This window comes from Amphiprion ocellaris, chromosome 19, assembly GCF_022539595.1.
Source record: "Amphiprion ocellaris isolate individual 3 ecotype Okinawa chromosome 19, ASM2253959v1, whole genome shotgun sequence".
NCBI classification, from domain to species: Eukaryota; Metazoa; Chordata; class Actinopteri; family Pomacentridae; genus Amphiprion; species Amphiprion ocellaris.
In genome coordinates this window covers 15926253-15943015 of record NC_072784.1, presented here as the reverse complement: position 1 = coordinate 15943015, position 16763 = coordinate 15926253, and the positions used below count along the sequence as shown (strand labels likewise).

Genomic DNA, 16763 nt, shown 5'->3' with positions numbered 1-16763 from the left:
TTACAGAAACCCAAGAATTACGACTAGGAAGGAGATCCGGAATACAAGCTACAAAATTACTCTAACAGTGATCAACTACATTATCGGGATAATCAGGAATGCTCGAACTGGTACCCAGCTTACTGACTGAGGCAGGGGTGATGTTCCAGAGGCTGTAGTGTTCCGATGGATGGGAATGGAGTTTGATGGAGGTGACGCCAGATGAGTACCAGGGAGGAGAGTGAAGAATGTGGCTGCTCGGAGGTTTCGGATCCAGGAGTGCGTCAAGGAACTGCAGGAATGTGATGGTCAGACGGTCTGTGATCCAGATGAGAGGGGAGCAGGTGAATATGGACGGACGGAACCCAGACTAGGAGAAAGAGAAGATAGACACAGGTTACCAGGGTCGCTTGATAAGAGGTAACAACTAGAGCTGAGCAGAAACTGACAAGAGATTCTTCACGGTCCGACAAAGCATGGTGAGTGGAGGCCAGTCCTATTGCAGTGGAATGACTTCTGATTGGTGTCGCTCCACCTGCTCCTATTCTGCTGAAGCTGATTAGATTAGCCACACCTGTCACTGCAGCCTCTGGAAGGAACACACCTGAGAGACAAAAAGAAAGGAGGGAGAGAGAAGAGTTCTACCTACGGCCTGCAGGAGCGGGCCTGACATTTGTAGTTGTTTTGAGTCTCTGTGGTTTGGGCCCCTGGTCATTTTATGTCTCTTCGTGGTCGATTTGCATCTTTGTTGTCATTTTATATCTCTTTGTGGTCATTTTGCATCTCTGTGTTCATTTTGTGTTTCTTTCTTGTCATTTTGTATCCCTTTTTGATCAGTCCATGTTTCTTTGTTGTCTTTTGCATCTCTTTGAAGTGATTTTCTGTCCTTCTGTGCTCATTTTCTGTCCCTTTGTGATCTCTGTGTGTCTCTTTGTGGTTATTTTCCATGTCTTTGTGATTTTTAAAATATCCGTGATTGTTTGAGTCTGTAGTCGTTTTTGAGTTTCTTTGGGGTCGTTTTTCATCTCTTTATTGTGGTTTTGTGTCATTTTTTGGTAATCTCGTGGTTTTTTTTGTTGTCATTTTGTATGTCTTTGTGGTCTTTTGCACTTCTTTGGGGTCATTTTACATACTTTTTGGCCATTTTGAGTCTCACTGTGGTTATTTTGTAATGACCAGACTGCATATCTCAGTCCAACCAGATCATTCTGCTGCACATTTAAAATGACCATGCATGGGTTTTCTGCCCATGCCACTGTGCAGCCAGGTTGCAGAGTGGGAGTGTTTGTTATCTGGTGCTTTCACAAAAAAACCTCCACTTTAGCTGAAGTGTTGGTGCTGATATGAGTACCGGAGCAGTTTCTCAGAGAGACACAAACCCTCTGAGCTGTTTGTTTGTCTGCAGTGGTATCGCCAGACTGTCAGAGATCAGTTCAAATTACCATTAGGGTAAAATGTGCAGGATGGTTCTGCTAGAAAAATCATCAGTGTAAGAGATTCTAAAAATAAAACCTTTGTCTCTGCAGTAAGAAAATTGATTTTCAACACATAAATAAGTTTTTATAAAGTTGGCAAACTCTCTTCTGCAGTCCTCCCTGCTGTCTTCATTCACCAGTTAGACTAGCCTACAGCCTCTAACATAAATGTTTTATTACTTGTCCAGTGGGTAGTTCGGAAGTTTCCATTATTAATAACACGGTGACAATCCTGTTTACATGTCTCCTGAATACTGATAAGAATAGTTATCCCTATTTTGGAAAGATTAGACAGGTAGCAGTGTTTTTGGAAGCATGAACTTGTGCAGTTTGTACTGAAGTTGTCAGTCAGTCAGATGCTCTAACTCAGAGTGTCTCTGAGAATAAAATGCAATACAGATATTACTTTGGTCTGACTGTTTATACAATTTATAATTTTAACACACAGTTATTAAATACAAAGGGATAATGAAATCAACACATTGTTTTATGGAAAACTGCAGTTGGTTCTATGAATGACAATGTGTGATTCTGAAAGCACATGTACTGAATATGGATATAGATATATGGGCAAACAACCATCATTCCAGCCATTTAGGTGACATCCTGGACCCTGACGGCCCCTTGCTCTCTAGCAAGCCAATCCAGCCCCTCGTGGAGGCCCGTCCCACTGCGAGCATCGCAGCCCTGAATGTGCCAGCTCCTCCCATGGCACAGTTTGTGAACATCCAGCAGCTCTGTCATCTCCTCCACAGACCGGGAACATCCTGCTTGTTTGCAAAGATGACCAATGGTACATCTTGCACCTCCTTCACTGTCAGTAGCTTCTCCATCTCACAGTGGGCCTCCATGATTTGGTCCCTGCAGCTGCTGTTGATGACGAACACCACTGCTTGGGTGTTGGGACAATAATGTTTCCACAAAGGTCTGAGCTCATACCTTCCTCCCACATCAAAGAAAGTGAAATCCTAGTTGTTACGTTCAACTGTCTCCACATTGAAACCAATGCTTTGAAATGGTTGCATGAACTCATCTTGTTTCAGCTTCAGGAGGATGGTGGTTTTTCCAGCTCTGTCAAGCCCAAACATCACACCAAGGATCTCCATCCTTTGATCAATGAAGACCCGGCTGTCCTGAAAACACATTTTGAACCACATTATTACATGCTGGAGAAAACTGAAGCCCTTTTTCATTTTCATGCCAGATTTCATTGACACAAGAGATTATTTTGCCCCTAATCTGAGTCATCAAATATTTAGTATTTGCTTATACCACATCCAAATCCAATAAAACTCTCTTAGATAATGCACACTTTAAGTACAGTAAAGTTATTAATATGCTTTTATGTAGCCCTCCGTTAGCCTGTCTTCCTGCTCTTTGAACAGATTGAAGACTTCTAACTCTTTGTCCCTCCTATTTGACTTATGATTTCTTGTAAAGTCTTCCATCTCTCCACACACATCTGTATCAGATGTACCTTCCTGAAGCTAACAGGTGGAGCTGTTCTCGGTTTGTTTGTGCTATTATTCTCACAGCTTCTATTATATCATTTTTCTGTTTTACCTCTAAACAACCCTGATCTGACTCATGTGAGATGGGATGCAGTAAACTTATTATCCGCTTTACTGGTCAGAACTGCTGGAGAACAGTTAACTATGGGCCAAACCAGCAGTACAAATTAAACACTGTAAATAACACAAGCATAGATTTGACACAAACTGATCATGCAAACATGATACACAGCACATTTCTAAACTACACACCACTGGTGCTGACAGTACTATAAAACTACACTATTGAGCAAATATCCAACTCGCCTTTTTTCATTTTCTCAGCCCACCAACTTCATACCCAGCTTTCCTGAAATGTTTTCTTCATGCTGAGGGAACCAATCCTCCGCTCTGTAATTTTTCTTCGTTTGCTGACCCAAAGCACCAAACCAGTCATTGTATCCTTATGGACTAGCAGCCTCTGACTGCACAGACACACATCAGCACACTGACACACTAAGACACACACTAACACAAGAGATGACCTCAAACAGGCCAGAAAAAACAGCAAAACCAAAATGTATCTCAGTTTGCATTTAACTGGTATCATCACTGATCCCTTCCCCACTGATAAGCCTAAAGGGCTTACCTTACTTCCTGTTAGTGTTTCCTGTCCGTCTACAGAAGGACCACCATCCCTGAGATGAGACTGTGAGGTTGAAGTCTCCTTCATTGTTTTTTGCTTTGTTCAATACTGTCCCCAACGCCAATTTTGTGGTAGGAAAAAAATCACCAGGAAAAGCGCGTCCAAAAATAACATCTGAGCCTTGTCTTTGCAGAGAGAAAATGAAAATGAAAACTGAATTTTTGGTGCATACAGAAGTTTTTATGCTGTTGAAATTCTCTTCAGAAGCCCCCCCTGCTGTCTTTATTCGCCAGTTAGAATTAGTCCACAGCTTCTGATGTAAACTGACTGTTCTGATCCCGTGAGTAGTTTGGGCCTTTCCATTATTAGTAACACGATGAGAATCCTGTTTACATTTCTGCTGAATATTTAAGGGAAAAGATAATCCTTTTTGGGAAAGACTGAAGAGGACTGTGGAGCAGAGTTTCTGGAAATAGGCTTCAGCCTTTTTTTTTTTTTTTAACCATATTCTTTTACTGAAGTTGTTAGTCAGATACTCTAACTCAGAGTGTACATGAGAATAAAATACAGTCCTGATTTTGCCTTTGTCTTGTCTGACTGTTTATACAATTTATAAACTTAACACACACATATAGAAATGCATAGGCATAATGAAAACAACACATTGTTATATGGAAAACTGTGGATGGTTATATGTGACTATGTATGATTTTAAGAACATATATGTACTGCATTTAAATGGTTATTGATATACACTACCAGTCAAAAGTTTGGACACACCTTCTTATTTAATGCTTTTTCTATATTTTAATGACTATTTACATTGTAGATTCTCACTGAAGGCATCAAAACTATGAATGAACATATGAAATCATCTATAATTCCCTATATCTTTCTTCATCGTTTTGAAGTCTTCAGTATGTATCTACAATGTAGAAAGTAGTAAAAAATTTTTTTAAAAACTATGAATGAGAAGGTTTGTCCAAACTCTTGACTGGTAATGTATATGCATCTGGAAACATACACATGGAGACAACACTTTCCACCACAAAGGTCAGTGTGGATTTTGTATATTGCAGGCAGTGTGTTTAGTGTTTCACTGTGGTCATCTTGACTCTCTGTGTAGCCATGCTGCACCTCATTGTGGTCATTTTTACAATTGTTACGGTCATTTTAAGTCTCTTTGTGGTTGTGTTATGTCTCTGTAGGCATCTGGAGCCTCTCAGTGGTAATTTTTCATCTCCTTGTTAGTTAGTTAGTTCATTTTTATTTTATTCATTGACAAAAGAAAAACAAAAAACAGAAAAAAACAACTGAATACAAAACTAAAACAAAGGTTTCCAAATTTCTGAATGAAAAGGAGCAGAAAGAAAAACAAATTTATATTATCTGCCCCAAATAATAATAGATTGTAATAATTTTGAGTCTTTGTGGTCATGTTGTGTCTCTTTGTGATAATTTTTTGTCTATTTATGGTCATTTTGAGTCTTGTTGTGGTTCTTTTTTGTCTATTTATGGCCATTTTGAGTCCTTTTTTTTTTATCATATTAGGTTTTTTTGTGGTTATTTTGCATCTCTTTGGGATCATTTCAAATATTTGTGTTCATTTTGTGTCTCTTTGTGCAAATTTAGTGTCTCTGTGTTCATTTTGTGTGTCTCTGTGATCATTTTAATTCTTTTTGAGATTTTTTTTTGTCTTTGTCGTCATGTTGTGTCTCTTTGTGGTCATGTTGTGTCTCCGTTCATTTTGTGTCTTTTTGTGGTTCTTTTGAGAGCGCTGTCATTTTACCTCTTATTGCAGTCGTCAGTCTCTTCAAGCTTACTTGGAGTGTCTTTGTAGCTGCTGTGTCTCTTTGTGATCAACTGCAAGCCGTTTAATGCCTTTTGTGGCCATTGTGCATTTCTGTTTTGGTCATCATGTGCCTCCTTAAGGTTGAGGTCACTAATAAAAGACACAAATAATGCTGCTACATATCTTCACGCACACTAAAAACACTATTAATTTCTACTGTCCAGAAACAACATTTCCTGCTGTTCAAAATTCAGTGCATTTTTCAGACTTTCCTCAGATTTTTCCATTTTTTTTTCCAGAAAATTGTGGTTTAATTGCAGGTTTGTCTTTAAAATGAATCAAAGGAGAAAGCATCTGACTGCATGATGAGAATGTGTTTGGGAAGGCTGCACATTCAGCTCATGAAGGGATTTAATTAACACGTGATGACCTAACCATTATCACAGATCAGAGCTACATGTGTGAGTTCTGCAACATGAACTTGTCCAGAAGCAGCTGACACTTTTCAGATGCAGCTAATGTCCTTTATGAGCCTCGCTTGCATTTGTGAAGCACCTGAGAGAAGGAAACATTTATTTTGCAGTATTTATAGACATATTAAACCAAACTGTGCAGCAATTAAAATGTGTCCGTCTTAATAACTCATCAACGTCTCAGCTGGTGATCCTATCATGACTTCATTAACTGTGAACTTGCTTTAATGAATCCATCGGTGCTGATGTTGTGTGGGAGTTCCTCTGTGAATCATGTGTCTGTTACTGCAAAAAATGCTATCTGCACTCTACAATTTCACTACAATGGCTGTATTTTCAACACTGATTGTGACCACAGATCGACCTCTTCTTGACTTATGGTCGTATTATGTTGCTCTGTGGTTGTTCTGCATGTATTTGTGGTTATTTTACATCTCTGTGTGGTCATTTTGGATGTCTGTGGTCATTATGTATCACCTTTATAGTCATTTTGAGTCTCTTTTGGTCATTTTGTGTTGCTTTGTGGTTGTTCTGCATGTATTTGTGGTCATTTTGCATCTCTATGAGGTCATTTTGTGTCTCTGTTCATTATGTGTGTCCCTTTTGAGTTGCTTTTCTGTCGCTTTATAGTCATTTTGTGTCTCAGTCTTCATTTTGAGTTCACAGTGGGGTTTTTTTCTGTATTTATTTTCAGTGTCTGGTTGTTTCACACCTCTTTATTATCATTTTTCATGCATTTGTGGTTGTTTTCATGACTGTTGTGGTCATTTTGTCCGTGATCTTACATTTCTTTTTAATAGTTTCTTTTTTTTTTTTTTGTCTAGGTCATAATTTTTTGTGGTAATTTCTGTGACTAATGATTTCAGAAATAATCAGTCCCAGTCATATCCATGTTTAGATCCATAATAAAAACCACTTGCTCTCAGTGCGTTGACCATCTGCTGCTCCAGAACTGAAGGACGACAGTTTGATGCGAGTCCAGCTGCCAGCAGTGATGCAAGAACTGAGCGTGGAGCTGCTTCTGTTACGGTCAGAGTTTCATCATTAAATGATGTGTGATGAGGAAACAGCCAGATGTGCAAACATTCATCAGCTGACTGATGCCTGAGCAGGACGAAGGAAACATCTCCCCTGTGTGAAGCTGACAGGCGTCTCTCACACAGACACACGACGAGATGTGTGTTAATCAGATTTCTGACCTTTCCAGTGCACCAGGAACATCTTAATTGGATCGAGGGATTCGTTCAGAAAACACACTCGAGGCCTCAGAGATGCTGATTTACATTTCTAAAGCTCTTTTGACACAAGTGTGTGAGACTGAAGTGTATATTCTGCCTCATTAAGTGTGTAACTCAACATTTAAAAGGCAAGTTAAAACACGTCAGACTGATGATGAATGAAACTTGAATGATTCTTTATATCTGCAAAACAAGTAGAAGGAAAAGAAAACAGAAGATGAAGCAAACGTAGAATACACTCAGAAAGCTGCATAGTTACAGGCAAGACGTATTATAATAATAATAATAATAAAGTGGAAAGATCTTCTCTATTTTATGAACCAGTAATGCTCTGCTGGTGGTGGAAGAAGTAAAAATACAATAAAAAAAACAAAGAAAAAAACATCAGATCACAATGTACTGTATTATCATTTTTTAATTTGCTTTTTTGTGTAATCTTTTTTCTAATCTGCAAAGTAACCCAGAGCTCCAGCTCTCAGATAAATACAGTTCAGCCAACAGTGCAACACATCCTTCTAAAAAGTAGAAAGTAGCTCAAAATATGAATACAAGTTGCTCAATACTGAACTTAAATTTGCATTTCACTGAATAGCTCCACCAATTTTTAACTATCTGGAAGTTTTTTGTTGTGGTGGTGGTGAATTATTCACACTTTTAAATGTTTTTGTCAAGAAATGAAGACAGATTTAACATATATTTTATTTTTCAATGAAGATATGCATATTCAACATGTCTAGTTAACATTTTCTTTCCTTTCTTTCCACTGTGAACATTTTAAACCACTATATATGCACAAAGTAAACATTTCCGATAGTACTTGGGCAAAAATAAGAATTATTCTTCTCATTCCCAAATGTCAGAATAACCACCTTGGGTTGCAGATGCAGTCAAACAGAGGAAAATAATAAAAAATTTCATCATATTCAAATTATTCCTGTTCATTGTGTGAAAAATAATATTGGGGGGAAATCTGACTTTTAGTCTTGCAGATACTGGCAAATGCATGTATTCTCTCAAAGGAATAAATAACATAAAGTTATAATAGAGAACTTAAAAAATAGAAGTAAAACGTAACTCCTGAAACATAAATAACTGGGGAGACTTTTTACAGGTTGTAGGTGCTGCTGCAGTTCGTGAACAGTTGGTCTTGCTCATGGTTTGCTATGTTTTTGTCAAAAAGAAAGACATTTGTTCTTTATTTTTTACCTTAAGTGCTGATAATGGTTAATGTGGAGTTGTACTGTCCTCCAGTGGACACTGTTAGGAACTACAACACTACGTTCAACTTTGTAGCCAACAAACGGCGCTAATGTCACTTATATAACTGTTAATACATATCGATCAGCGTTATTGTGATTTTTAAAGAAAAAATTTTTTTTGTACTTTAATTAGAAAAACTTACTGCTGTTTAATAAACAGTTTTATTGATATCAGCGAAGTTGACAGCAGTCGATTATGTAGGATCGCGGGTGTTCACTGCCCTCTTGTGGCGACAATGAGGAATTGCATCAAATGACAAGTTAGACGGGGTGGCATACACATACACCTCCGGTTGTTACTTTCAAAATAAAAGTATTCAAACTCAAGCGGAAACGATTTTAGAAACTTTCAGGATATCAAGGATGTGCACAAGAGACACGACACATTTAAGCAAAATCAATAAACTAAAGCAAACAAAGGCGGAACAAAGTGCAAATAAGACATGTTTGCAGCCATAACAACAACAACAACAACAATAACAACAATAATAAATGCAACATAAACTGGGTAACATGAGCAGATTGTAATAGTACGAATGTTTTCATTCTGTGGTGCTTTTCTTCATACATTTAAAAAAAAACAAAAAACTTCATAAACCTTCCCTGAGTAATGAGTTTTTGCAACTGCTTTCCAATACAGTCTCCCCCACCCCCCCAAAGACAGGGTATTCCCACATCAAAGGAGTAAAAATATCTGTCATTATGACAGCTCGATGTTTTCTGCCCCATCCATCCTATGTACTTCTGTTATCATTCTTTATTTTTAACAGTAACTTTGAAGTAAATTTATTTTTTCCTTTATTATTTATCTACATGGTGCTGCTTCAGTTCATTGCTTTATTCTGACAATTGTTACCTGAAGTGCAGGTATAGTGTTGATGTTAGTGGAATTGATGAGTATTATGAAGTTTGACTGTCCTATAGAAGAAACTCCATTTAATTAGTGGCCAACAGACAGGCGTTAAGGTCACGATAAAAACTGTTAAAATCAACATATAAATCAGTATTACTGTGACTATTAACAAATATCATTATTGTCGTTTACATAGTAAAAGTACTGTTGTTTTCTTAACTGTTTTGATGATATCAGTTGAGTATGAGTTGACAGCAGTAGCTCATGTCGGATCGTAGGTGTTCACTGCCCTTATGTGGCAACAATCAGGAACTGCAAGAAAGAACGAGTATCAAGTTAAGAGATGCGATTTTCCCGCACGGCAACGCACCGCATCTGAAAATCGCAGGGATGGCAGGCGGTCAACACACCGGATCGTAGCTGGAAACCGGACCAGGATGCCACATGCGGTGTGTTTCCAGCTGTGATCCGATTTGTTTACCCGGAGCGGGCCGCAGCTCATTTGCATAAAGTAGACTTAACTTCTACTTTATGCAAATTGGATGTGGCATGCGGAGATCCCACACATCGTGAATCTGTCCTCAAACGTCTAAACTAGCCATCGGTGACCTAAAACGAGGATAGATTCAGCTGCCGCACAGATTATTTCTCGCCTCAGATGCTTTCAGAAATACTTTTCCCAGAAGTGCTTTCGAAATAAAAGAGAAAGTTTGCGGCCGAGCAGCTGAGTTTATCCGACATGCTGGGCTGTCCAGCTGAAAGCTCGGTCATGTGACCACGTAGCGGCCTGCTGTGGCTTAGCGCTGTCACATGACAATGTTGTGGTCCGGTAGTGACCGCCCACCGTCCGTTCGATTTACAGATGCGATGCGTTGCCGTGCGGGAAAATCGCATCTAGTGGACATGCACCTTCAGAGGGGATGGCACACACGGATGGTTGATGCTTTCAAAACAAAGTGTCCGAAATGAAGCAGAAACGATTTCAGAAACTTTCAGAACATCAATGTCGTACACAAGAGACACGAGGCATTTACACAGAGGTCTTTAGTCTTTATTTTAAACAATTACTTTTCAGTGAACTTTACTCACTTATTTACTTAGTTAGTTAATTAGTTATCTGGTCTGGTCTGCTGGGCCAGACTGAGCCCCCAGTGTGTTAAAATGACCATTACTTCAATACATGACACATCGTAATTACATGGTCATATTATTTTCTGCTATATATGAACACATATGTGTGGTTCGTTTTCGATGATGTATGAAACACTTAAAACATACAATTAAATTGCAATTTGATGTTTTTGTCTTCCACAAGAATGTCTTTCGTCATCTAATGTTTTATATGTCAACTCAAGCACTTCAGCTGAATCATTAAAAGTAAAAACTTTCGAAGCATGACTCCTGTAAGTGTGCTTGTGTATATACATAATTTCTATATATCTATTATAAATGTAGGGTGGTCAGACCACACTACATATTATTCTATTCTAACTAGCAGCTCTCTGTTTACAGCAGTTTTTTAAAAAATACGGCAGGAACAACTATCCGCTTTACGGCTAGTGATGGCTGATCGAGGCTTTGTTGAAGCTTCGACACTTCATTCAAAACATGGTTCATTACTCGAGTCCTCAATGACACACAGTGCTCGAGTAGGACATCTAGTGGTCAATAATATGAAGTGCAATCAAGACGTGGTCGGTTCATGGATTGTTCTGGATTTGATTCGCCATGCACACATTCCTGTTTGACTACACTAGATGATTGTATGGGTTGTAGTGGACACAAAAATAATATTACTAGTAATAATAATGACAATAACTATTGAAGAGCACGTTTCTCTTCTTATCCCCTGAGCTACTCACTCAGATACTTTTTTTTTTTTTTTTTGCGCATTTATCATCTATTTTTTTTTGCCATTTTCGAGTTTTTTTTAACTTGAGTCTCGACTCGATCGTTTTTCTCAGGAGGTTGGACTTTAGCCTTTGTGCTGGAGGGTTGAACCCTCAGTTCCAAGACTTTCAAAGCCTCCAGACCTCCCGAGTCCCCAGGACCTGAGCTTTCACACAGTCTGAGGGCTGAAATTTTCTAAGTCCCTCAGTAGTTCTCTGTTAGATTGAACTTCCAGACAGTCCAAGGACTGATATCTTCTAAGTTCCTGAGTAGTTCTCTGTTAGTTTGAACCTTCACACAGTCTGAGGACTGAAATCTTAAAAGTTCTTGAGTAGTTCTCTGTTAGTTTGAACCTTCAGACAGTCTGAAGACTGAAATTTTAAACATTTCTCAGTACTTCTCTGTTATTTTGAACTTTCTGGTTAACAGAAGCCTTAAAACTTGTGACCATGAGTCTTGATTTCACATTTAGACCATCCATCTGAGTTCTTCTCAGACCTTCACCTGTGGGTTTTTTAGAAATCCTCAACAAACTTTGATTGTCTTCACTGAACAGTAAAGTTTGTGGAGATCAGAAGGTAACATTAGTTTGATAAATGCCTTCAACTACTAGTAGACTTTATCTGGAAAGCAGTTTTCTTAAATGAGTTCTTAGTAAATCTGTCCACAATCAAACCAAGAACATAGAAAGAGCAAATGTTTGAAGAAACAACTTGATGTTTTCGTTTCAGACTAGAAAACGCTTTAAGACCTTTCTGTGCTTTTGCTCTTTTTGATCATTTTATTGTTTCTTGTTTAATTTGATCTTCTAAAGTCTAACTGGTGTCTTTTCAAATGTTTTGTCTTTAGTTTGATTCTTCTTAAATGTTTAGTTTTGCTCTTTTCTCACCTTTTATTCTTTTCTAATGTCTGATTTGATTTCCAAATGTTTTGTCTTTTTAATGTTTAATTGTTTTTTCAAATGTTTTATCGGCTTGTTTGAGTTTCTTTTTCTTTCCCAATATTTAAAGTTTCAATTAAATTTTTAAGGTTTTTCTTTTTAAATGTTTTACCACATTTTAATGTTTAATTTTCTTTTCAAATGCTTCATTGCATTTTCTGTGTAATTCCTATTTGAAGTTTTATTGTCTTTAAGATGTAATTTTCTAATTAAACATTTAATTTTTTAATTAAATGTTTTGTCATTTTTTTTGGCCTTTTTCAGCTTTTTATTGGAGAGGCATAGTGAGAGACAGACAGGAAACAAGAGAGAAGAGTCAGGGAAAGACATGCAGCAAAGGGCCGTGAGCGGGAATCGAACCCGGGTCGCTGTGTCGGAGACCAGCCCCTGTACACGGGTCACCCGCTTAACCTGTTGAGCTATACAGGTACCCATGTTTTGTCTTTTTAAAGGTTTAGCGATCCAATTAAATGTTTTGCATTTTTTAAAACGTTTAATGTTCTTCTCGTTGAATTGTATCTTTTAAATGTTTGATTGTGGAAAATATTTCCTCTGTACTTTTGAATATTTGTATTTTAAAAATTTTGTATAATTTCATAATGACATGTATTGTATCTTGTCGAATTATCTCATTCAATATTTTTGTCTGTTTAATAAAGTAAAACATTAAATTACATTAAATTCTATTAAACAGACAAAAATATTGAATGAGATAATTCGACAAGATACAATACATGTCATTATGAAATTATACAAAATTTTTAAAATACAAATATTCAAAAGTACAGAGGAAATATTTTCCACAATCAAACATTTAAAAGATACAATTCAACGAGAAGAACATTAAACGTTTTAAAAAATGCAAAACATTTAATTGGATCGCTAAACCTTTAAAAAGACAAAATATTTAATTTTTTAATTAAATGTTTTGTCTTTTTAAAGGTTTAATTAGGTTTAATTAGAAAATTACATCATAAAGACAATAAAACTTCAAATAGGAAATAAACAGAAAATACAATGAAGCATTTAAAAAGAAAACTAAACATTAAAAGGTGGTATATGTATATATAATTTAATTGTATTTAATGTTTAACTCTATTAAACAGACAAAATATTGAATTAGATAATTCAACAACATACAATACATGTCATTATGAAATTAAATTTTTTTAAATAAAAATATTAAAAATTACAGATAAAGTATTTTCCATCATTAAACATTTAAAAAATACAATTAAACAAGAAGAATATGAAACATTTTGAAAAATGCAAAGCACTTAATTAGATTATTAAACCTTTAAAAAGACAAAACATTTAATTAAAAAATTAAATGTTTAATTGGAAAATTACATCTTAAATTTCTTAAATCTTTTTAATAATAAAACTTTTTCAAAGTTTTATTGTATTAATTTTTTTCCTTTGATTTAATTGCGTTTTGTTATGTAGTTTATTTCTTTAATCTTCTTTTTCTGTCAAGATTTTAACCCCAACCTTAAAAATGAAATAAACCCTTAAATCACAATGAAAATACTTCTGTTGTCACAATCATGAGTTAGTCAGTTATTCAGTTTATCAACTCAGCTTTATTTGTTTAGCACCTTTTACACAGATGACAAACTCAAAAACATTTCAAAAAAACGATTTAACATGGTAATAAAATATGTTGTGTCCAGGGGATGGAGGGAGTTTATTGAAATCTTCTTGGGCTCACATGGGAAATCATTTAAAATTTAAACTTGATATTCAGTCTAAGGAAACTGCAGAGCTACAGAAGAACCAACAATATCTCCTGTTTTCTCCTTTAATGAGTCGACTCTTCCTGTGCTTTCAGACCAAAGAACTACAGACTCTTCACAACCTGCTCAAACTCTTGGTACAAGACCTCACCACACGGGTCAAGAAGGTTTCTGTCTCATTTCTACTCTGAAGCTCACCTTCTCCTGCTCAAACTGCTGACAAATGTTTCTGCTGCTCTAAAGTCTGGTCTCCAGAACTTCCTAAAAACTCTTAAAGTCTCTTCTGCTGCAGGTTGCTTTGTAGAACTGTTGCAGAAAACTTCACTAAACCACATGGAGGGGCCTCAAGATAGTCGTCCAAATGAAACTGTACAAAAACCAAACTAGCACAACCCAAACACTAAAGTCTCCTGCAGCCTACCAGAGAACCTCTGAGAACAGAGAATCAGGACAGGAACTCTTACCTTCTGGACAACCAACGTTGGTTCACAAACAAGAATACAGAATGTGTCTGACCAAAAACCTCTGAAGACTCACTACAGCCAAGATAAAGACACAACTCAGCTGCATCAAACCCACTAATCACTGCACCCATTAGCACCATGTGCTAACTGTGGCTAAAGAACCACATTTACCAAGACAACTATCCAGTACAAAGCCCTAAAACACACCAAGAAACACATTAAAGATGATTTTACTGCTGGAAGCTGCAAGCCAACGCCTAAAGAACAAACTGAAGCAATGGAGCCAAACCCAGTTCACTGGTGAAGAGAAGCAGAGGAAATGTTTGTCTGCAGCTAAATAAAGCAGGAAGACACTGAGCTGCTCAGGTGTTCCTGATAACACCAAGCAGCCACCTGGACAGCCAATAGGAACACAGCTTACTGGAAGTCCAGAGGGCTGGGTTAGTGAAGGAAATTTAGTTTAAAGTTGAAGCAGAAAGTTAACAAAGAAAGTTGAAAACCACCTTCTGATACCTGAAATCTCTGAGTTTTCACACAAAGAACACCTGAACATGTCAAACTGGTTTCATAGTAGAACCATCATTGTAAAAACGTCATAGTATGGTGTGTTGCTCAAAAAACATTAGGACCCGGCTGTCAGGGGACAAACATGTAAGAAACATGAGAACAGAGAGAACCCAACCAGTAGGTCACAGTTTATCATCCCCCAGTCATCTCCTGAAGTCCATATGGTGAGAGACATCAGTATCTGGTTGTTAATTTACCAGAGGATGCTTATAATCATGCTGATGTGGTCTGTACTCTACAGTATTTTAGTGACTCAATAAATGCCTAAGTTGTTTTTTTTAAAATGCTTTTTAGTTTTTAATAAACATTTAAGAGCCTATATGTAATCAATAAATGGCCTTTGCCTATCTTAAGAAAAACTCACTCAGAACTCTGATATGTTAACAGTACTAAATAAATCAATAAATACATGCATACACACAAAAATAAGTTAATACATTAACTGTGTTAAGATAAGATTTAGATTTTTTTTAAAAAGTTGTTTATGTTTTTGCAGAATCCAGTATTGCTCACTGGTTGGTCATTACATTTTATTAGTTTGATTTCACTGTTTAAAATGATGCCACCTCTTTTCAGACAGAACCTGTGATAATAAAACAATACAAAATTTTTAGTTCCGTGTTAATAAAGCACTTAAAGCTTTAAGTATGGCTAAATGTTTTTTTCAGAATTAAATATATCACTCCTTAGGTGGTAGTGGCCCCAAGTTCAGTAAAGTTGGAAAGATATTCACAGATTCGGACTTCCAGCATCAATAACTCTTTAGATATAGGTTGTCAAAACATAAACGATTCCTCTTTCCCATTGTTGCAAGGCAGACAATGTGCTACAAGCCCAGTTTTATCAAAAGTAGCTGTCTTTCAAGCTACAGGAATAACATTGGTGTCTATGGAGTGAACAGGGTCCGTCTGCAATTTGCAAAACCGCTGCAACAGTAAAGAGAGACAAATATTCAATAACTTCACTCTTATACATTGTAGTGTCACTAAAATCACTGCAGCCTTCAACTGGCTCCTGTTGTCAAAGTGTTTTAACAGAAATGTAAATGCTGTAATTTGATTCTTTTAATGAACCATGTAACTTGAATGGATGTGATGCTGGTGTGACCACAGTGCACACGTCTGATGTTGCTCACAGTGGTCCAAGGGACGCTCAGGGAGTTTGTGTGTTTGCTCAGACTCATGAAAAATTACAGGGAACATTGTTTGGGACTCAAGCAATTCCTTCTTTTACTCACTATCTCCCCAGCCTTAGAAAAAAAAACCTGTTCACACAGCACAGATGAGGCTGAGGTACACAGGAAATGTTTGGCTCCATTGTACAAGTTTGGGTAAACGGTTTTGTGGGTTGCCCAGTAAGCCAGTGGGTCTGCCGTTCTTTCTACAATTGCATTCGCTGTGGCGCTTTGCATTTGCCAGGCTCTACTTGCGTCTTCGTCTAATAGGCTCCACAGTTGAACTGAAAAATATTGAAGATCATCATCATCATCACCAGAAATGTCAGTCATTCCCTATTCAGAAGAGAAAAAGAATACCTGTGGAAGGTGCTGCTGGTGGTGGAGGACGAGGCTGTGGTGGTGCTTGTGACGTAGATGACTGCTGCTTGGTATTCTTTATGTTAATTGTTGTGCATTCTGTTATTAAATGTTCTTTCACACTGGCTGCCACTCTGATTGGTGAATCCAAAAGTTTTGAACTGCAGAGCCACAAGTGTAGCAACAGTCAGTGAACTGTTCTTTTCTTTGGTTTGTAGTCTGTCAGCTAAGCACCTGACAAGGTTCTGTGCCAGGTGTTGTAGCATGGGGGTGGTGAGTTGGGAATATATATATATGTATATATATATATATATATATATATATATATATATATATATATATATATATATATATATATATATATATATATATATATAAATATATATATATATATATATATATATATATATATATATATATATATATA

At 36.9% G+C, this 16763-nt stretch overlaps 1 protein-coding gene and 1 pseudogene across 1 annotated transcript in view; both read right to left on the bottom strand.

Annotated features, from left to right (window-relative positions):
* The window catches only part of bcat2 (branched chain amino-acid transaminase 2, mitochondrial), a 242702-nt gene that overhangs the window by 13026 nt on the left and 212913 nt on the right, over positions 1-16763 (bottom strand). The window lies entirely within an intron of this gene.
* On the bottom strand, positions 1790-2599 carry LOC111588006 (E3 ubiquitin-protein ligase TRIM23-like; annotated as a pseudogene).